The sequence below is a fragment of the Sapajus apella genome, unplaced genomic scaffold (assembly GCF_009761245.1).
Source record: "Sapajus apella isolate SASKATOON/1434 unplaced genomic scaffold, GSC_monkey_1.0 scaffold59, whole genome shotgun sequence".
Classification (NCBI taxonomy): Eukaryota; Metazoa; Chordata; class Mammalia; order Primates; family Cebidae; genus Sapajus; species Sapajus apella.
The window spans coordinates 4,218,778-4,225,701 of record NW_022436999.1 but is presented as its reverse complement, the minus strand read 5'-3'; the positions used below and the strand labels follow the sequence as shown (position 1 = coordinate 4,225,701).

The 6,924-nt window shown below is 42.9% G+C and overlaps 1 pseudogene; it reads right to left on the bottom strand.

The window, feature by feature from the left end:
- Positions 1–1,344: 1,344 nt before the first annotated feature.
- On the bottom strand, positions 1,345–5,558 carry LOC116528648 (annotated as a pseudogene).
- Positions 5,559–6,924: the final 1,366 nt, after the last annotated feature.

Here is a 6,924-nt window from a genome sequence, read left to right as displayed (position 1 = left end):
TATTTTGACAGAAATATTTTGTGATTATTCTTAAGGCCAATGAATGGACATTTATGATGGCTCATCATAAATATACAATAGTATATTGTATATACAATACTATATACAATAGTATTATAAATATATAGTATTATTATAATATTGTGTTATTGTATATTGTAATACTATATACAATAGTATTATATATATACAATAGTATATATATAGTATATATAATACTATATGCAATACTATATTCAATAGTATATTTATATATTAATTGATGGGTTGCATTTTTTTCTTTGAGCTTATACAACGTTTTAGAAAGTCTACCTTTTATAAATATCAAGTTGGATATTATGTGTTGCATTTGCTAAAAAGAGTCAATAGTTAAGAATCTGTTTCTTTTATATATGACAGATTGCATGCATACAGGATGTAGAATCCCTTGCATAAAACTAGTATGTTTTGCTGAAGTACTTGTTAATTTGGCTCTAAAATATTTATTCTTTTCCTAATATATAGCATTTATTTTAAAAAGATTAATCCCTTCACCCATTTCTGCAAGGCTCTTTTGTAGCTCAAAAAATTACCATAAAGGGAAAGACAGCACTCCGGCCCTCTACTACAATAACTTTAGAGTGGAGGTCAGAAAACTTTTTCTGTAATGGCTCAAACAGTAAATACTGTAGGCTTTGCAAGTCATACAAGCCCTGCTGCATCTACTCAGCTCTATAGCTATAGTACAAAAACAACCTAGACAATAGTGAACGAATGGGCGTGGCCATATTTGACTCATGGTTGTAGTTTGCCTACCCTTGCTTTAGTGTACCTAAATTAACACTGTTCCTATAAAATATCCAGTAAGATAAACAATACTTTAGTGCTTAAAAGAAAGTTATAGAATTTTTTTCTTTTAGAGTCCTTTAGGAAAAGCATCATGTATTTCTTGGAAAGTATTGTCTATTTTAAATATATCTATACAGTTTTATTGTTTTCTTACCCTGAGATATTTATTAGGAAGGGGTATTGCCGGGTGCAGTGGCTCACGCCTGTAATCCCAGCACTTTGGGATGCTGATGCGGGTGGATCACAAGGTCAGGAGATCGAGATCATCCTGGCCATGGTGAAACTCCATCTCTACTAAAATACAAAAAATTAGCCAGGTGTGATAGCATGCACTTAAGAGTCTCAGATACTCAGGAGGCTGAAGCAGGGGAACTGCTTGAACCCAGGAGACAGTGGTTGCAGTGAGCCGAGATCGCACCACTGCACTCCAGCCTGGTGACTGAGCAAGACTCTTCATTAAAAAAAAAAAAAAAAGTGGTATTCTGGAGTCTAGTACATAAAAGATCTTTGGGTATATACATTATGTAAATAGGAAATATTACTTCTAGCATTGTAAGAGCCCCAGCTCCCAAACCATAATGACTCTTGAGTAATAAGCAAGTACCTGTAGCACCTGTAACATGCCTCCAGTATATTGACTGCTAAAGGGCAGTGAGTTCTCCCTGGCAGTGACTGCAGCAATTGAAAGTTATATTTTCATATCTACCATAGGGATGAAATCATCCAAATTTTTTCTTTGTAGCAAGTAAGATGGTTGGTGAAAACTCAAAACATGGATTATCAGGGGAGCTCTCTGTACAGGTAATTGGATCTAAAATTTGTAGAGCCGTTTCAGCCACTTTCTCAGCTGCGGTGCTGCAGAATTCAACTGTAGATGGAATCTTTTTTTAATTGTTTATGCCAGCATAAACAGAAGATGAGAATTGTCTGCTTTTGCCAACTTGTGATTTGTTAATGCCAGCTCTGCTGTGCCATGGGGCTGTCCACTAGGGGAGTAAGGTTGCCCTCTTCCCCACTGCAAGGAGACTAAGAGCTCCTCCAGTAATTTCTGGGTAGCTATCATTTCCTGATTAAACTGTTCCTGTTCACTTAGGAGATCTTGTATGGCCCTGGATGCATCACGTTTTTGATGCTGTAAAAGTGCTCTTGAGGCTGGGCATGGTGGCTCATGCCTGTCATCCCTGTACTTTGGGAGGCTGAAGCAAGATCACTTGAGGCCAGGAGTTCGAGACTAGCCTGGCCAAAGGTGCAAAGCCCCGACTCTACTAAAAATACAAAAATTAGCCAGCTGTGATGATGGGTGTCTGTAATCCCAGCTACTTGGGAGTCTGAGACACAAGAATCACTTGAACCTGGGAGGCAGAGGTTGCACTGAGCCAAGATCACAACACTGCATTCCAGCCTGGGCAACGGAGCGAGGCTCTGCCTCAAAAAACTAACTAACTAACTAACTAAACTGCTATTGATGCTCTTGAGTTGGTTAACTCATCTGCCATTACCCTGCTTGCAAGCAATTTACTTGGCCATACATCACACTGTATTGACATACATTCTATTCTGTTAGGAAAGCTGAGCTGTGTTTCCATCTAGGGCTTCATTTTCTAAAACAAGCTGATTTTTCTTATGGGATAAACATTCAGAGTGATACTGAAGATCATCTCCAACAGAAACAACTTTTTAAACTCATGATTTACCTCTGTCTGTACACCGAGTTGGTTTGAAAGAAAAGACCTTCTTTGTTCTGTAATAACCTTCTTTCACAATGCTTGAGCCTTTCCAATATATTCTTTTTTTTTTTTGAGATGGAGTCTCACTCTGTCACCCAGGCTGGAGTGCAGTGGCACCATCTTGGCTCACTGCAACCTCCACCTCCCGGGTTCAAGCAATTCTTCTGCCTCAGCCTCCGAGTAGCTGGGACTACAGGCATGCACCACCATGCCCAGCTCATTTTTTTTTTGTTGTTGTTTTTTGGAGATAGCATCTTGCTCTGTCACCCAGGCTGAAGTGCAGTGGCGTGATCTCGGCTCACTGCAACCTCCACTTCCCAGGTTCAAGCGATTCTCCTGCCTCAGACTTCTGAGTAGTTGATACTACAGGTGCGTGCCACCATGCCAGCCTAATTTTTTTTTTATTTTTAGTAGAGACGGGGTTTCACTCTGTTAGCCAGGTGACCTCGTAATCCTCCTGCCTTGGCCTCCCAACGTGCTGGGATTATAGGCGTGAGCCACCGTGCCCAGGTAATTTTTGTATTTTTAGTAGAAACGGGATTTCATCATATTGACCAGGCTAGTCTCGAACTCCTGACCTCAGGTAGTCCACCTGCTTCAGCCTCCCAAAGTGCTGGGATTCCAGGCGTGAACCACTGCACCCAGCCTCCAATATATTCTTTACCTTTGAGAGTTCCTTATGAGATTCTACAACTCCCTCTGACACCAAGGAATTCTCCTTTATAATGTCCCAGAGACTGAATCTTTGTATTTTTGTTGGAGCTACCATGAGTTATAGCAGCTTTGGGACCTAAGAGGATGATTATTATTTGAAATGAAAGGTCTCACATATTTATTACTGAAACCACCCAACCAACGCGTTCATAACAGACCCAGACAGGAAACTGTTCAAAATTCTCCAGATAGTGGTGCCCTTTTCAGCTTGATTTGGTAACATGATTGTGACCTTCAGACAGCAGGTCTGTGCCATCATGTGCAATTCCTTATAGACCCAGCTTGGTTCTTCTCCAATGTCTTCTTCTGGAGTTGTACTTGATTTTATTACCAATTTTCATCCGAATCCACTGGGGAATGGGACGATTTTGCTTTTGTTTCTTGGCCAGGAATCACTTAATCCTGAAGGTCTTGTAAGAAGACATGGCAAAAAGTGGAGTAAAGCACACACCACGATGGTGGAGAAAGGAAGAGAGGGGGCAGGACCTGATAGTCTTACAGCTTCGACTTCCACTGCTTTTCAGCGAGCATTTTCCCTGGGTGAACTCCTGGGCTCTCTGTGATGAAACTGCTTTCTTCCATGGACTCTGAAGGCTATGATGCTTTCTGGATTAGACCCTAGAGGGAACTTCAACAGATTTAGGTGGCTCCCCAGTTTCCATTCCATCTCCTGCTCCTCAGATTGAGGATGAAGTAAGGGTGACTTTGGTTTCTAAACTTTTAAGAGTGGTCATTTTTTCCCTTACTTACCACTGAAAATGCACTCCAAGACTTCTACTGAACAACCGCTAAGATTCCTATTCTCCCCATTTCACGGGGCTTCACTTGACAGGCTCTTGGAATCAGTATCACCAGGTTAACTTTTCACAGACCTCTTCCATTCTGAAGCCGACCCGCCATGGCCCTCCATCCCTTACATTGCCTTTGGATTAAGTTTAGGATGTAGCTTTCTTTTCTTCTTCCATCAAAAATAGAATCCAGATTTGGGGAATTTGACAGGCAATAGGGCCATAGATCATATTTCACTCAATCTAAGATAGGATCAGATTTATACATGCTCCATTATTTTATGAGCTATCAAGAAAAAGTATAACCAATTAAACCATAACATGCTTTCTTTATAATTTTATTATGTGCTTTATGTACTCATGTATGTACATTATATACTTATTGAAAGAGCTCAGACTTTTTAGACATGTATCATGTAAAATATGAGGAAGACAAATTTGCTAAAATTTCACCAACTCTTCTGAATCCCTCTTCAGAGTCTTTAAGTGCCTATTTTTCACACACCATTTTCTGCTGTGCCATCAGTAGAACTAAAAATGCAGCATTTTCCCTCCTTCCCGCCCCTTCTTCTGCACAATCTCAGCTCATTGCAACCTCCATCTCCCAGGTTCAAGTGATTCTTCTGCCTCAGCCACCCAAGTAGCTGGGATTACAGGCGTGCACCACCACACCCGGCTAGTTTTTGTGTTTTTAGTTGAGACAGCGTTTCGCCATGTTGCTCAGACTGGTCTTGAACTTCTAGGCTTGAGCGATCCAACCACCTCAGCCTGCCAAAGTGCTAGGATTACAGGTGTCAGCCACTGTGCCCTGCCTAGCATTTCTTAAGCCAGTACTACACCATGATTATCAGCATTATCTTTCTGGGTACCCATTCTCCAAGTTTTGATACTGGAGTTGATCTTACCAGGTGTTAATGGAAGTTTCTGAGGCAATAGACGGGACTCACATTTCTGTCTCAAATAGGCAGGAAATGACACTAAATCATGACTGCTACCTGGCCAACAGCAATTCTAAGACACCATTCATCCTAAAGTGAGATTGATTGTTGTTTTATCTCAATATCAGAGATATTAAAATGTGAAAATTGATGAATTAAGGCAGTCCTTACGAGGTTACTTTTTGGGTTATCCTGAAGGTAATACCCAATCTAGCCCATGAGCCATGGCCCCACCTCATCCACCAGGCATTGCTGTATCAGACCAGGCCAGACTGGGCCAAGTGGATCCTGGACATTTGGAATTGGGACTAGTCTCTTGTGTCAAGGAAATGTCAACACTAGGCACTGTGGAATCAGCCTCTGCCATCACAGGGAGGTTAGCACCCAAAGATGGGCTGCAGGGAGAGGAGGGAGGCTGACACACAGACAGGGGCCAAGAGAAGCTGGAGAGAAGGCAAGACCTCAGCCTCCCAAGGGCTTTCCAGTTCTGTGGCTGGTACCTACCTGGAGCTGGGCTGCTCTCTGGCTCCTGCATCTGAGGCAACTGGAAGTCTTACAGTCATTGCCCCTGTGTCTTTAAGCTGGCTAGTTGGCCCATGGTGCTGCCAAAGGGCCCCACCGCATCACCTTCACTGTGCTTGCTCAGGTCTCACCTGTACTTCAGACAGCAGCTTCTCCACCCTTCTTGGGGCTGTGAAAGCCACGACAGTCACAACTCACAAAGCAACTTCTAGAGCTACTGCTCAACTGAGGATCCTATCAGGCAGTGTTTGAGTGTCCTATAAAGCCGAGGCCCAGCTACTGCCCAGTTACCTACGTTCTGCCCCCTAAGCTTGGCTTCATTTGTTGAGGGGTGAGGGAGGGGCAGCTTATAACCTTGGACACCTCCAAATGAGGTCACTTACCCCATTCAGGGATTAAGCCCACAGCTGTCAGCTTCAGCCCTTTTCCACTAACCAGTTGAGCTAAGCAGCCCACCCACCTCCTGCTGGACCCAGCTATTCTGGCTTTTTTGGGGTCTCAGAGCTTGGAAGCTTCCTTCTCCCTCTGTGAATGGTGCTTTTAAGGCTTAGGAGCTCAGGTCCAGCAGCTAAGGCAGCATCCCAAGGGCCAATATTGCACACTCAGGCCTTTGAAGCTAGGGCAGTTTCTCCAGCAAGTCATGCCTATGCCACAGGTCACTGACGTCAGCGAGGCAGCCAGCTTCCCAGGGCATGAACAGTGGAGCACACATTAGCTTCCTATGGCTGCTGTAACAAATTATCACAAATGAAGTGGCTTAAAATAACACAAACTTACATCTCACAGTTCTGAAGAGAGACCCAAAATGAGTCTGTAGGCCTGCATTCTATCTGGAGGCTCTCGGGAAGTATCTGTTTCCTTATCTTTTCTAGCTTCTAGAAGCTGCCCACATTCGTTGGCTTGTGGCCTCACATCATTCCAACTTCTGCTTCTGTTGTCACATGCTGACATGCCTGCTTCCTAAGAACCCGCCCAGATAATCCAGAACAGTTTCCTCAAGATTCTTAATCACATCTGCAAAGTCTTATTTGTCATAGAAATTAACAATCACGGGTTCCAGGGATTAGGACATGGACATCTTGGGGGACCATTACTCAGTCTACTACAGAGCACAGAGACTAAAAGAGGGTTCCCCTTAATGTTTTTTTTTCCTGTAATCAGGTCTTTTTCTTTAAGAATATTTTAAACAGCATTACGAAGCACAACTGATGTTCCCACCTCGCCCCCCTCTTTTACAGACAGGGTCTTGCTACTTTGTTCAGGCTGAACTTAAAACTCCTGGGCTCAAGTGATCCTCATCTCAGCCTCCCAAGTAGCTGGCACTACAGATATGTACCACCATGTTTTGCTACAGCTGTTTTTTTATACAACTCTAGAGATGATGCCCATTGCCACTTATTAAATGTC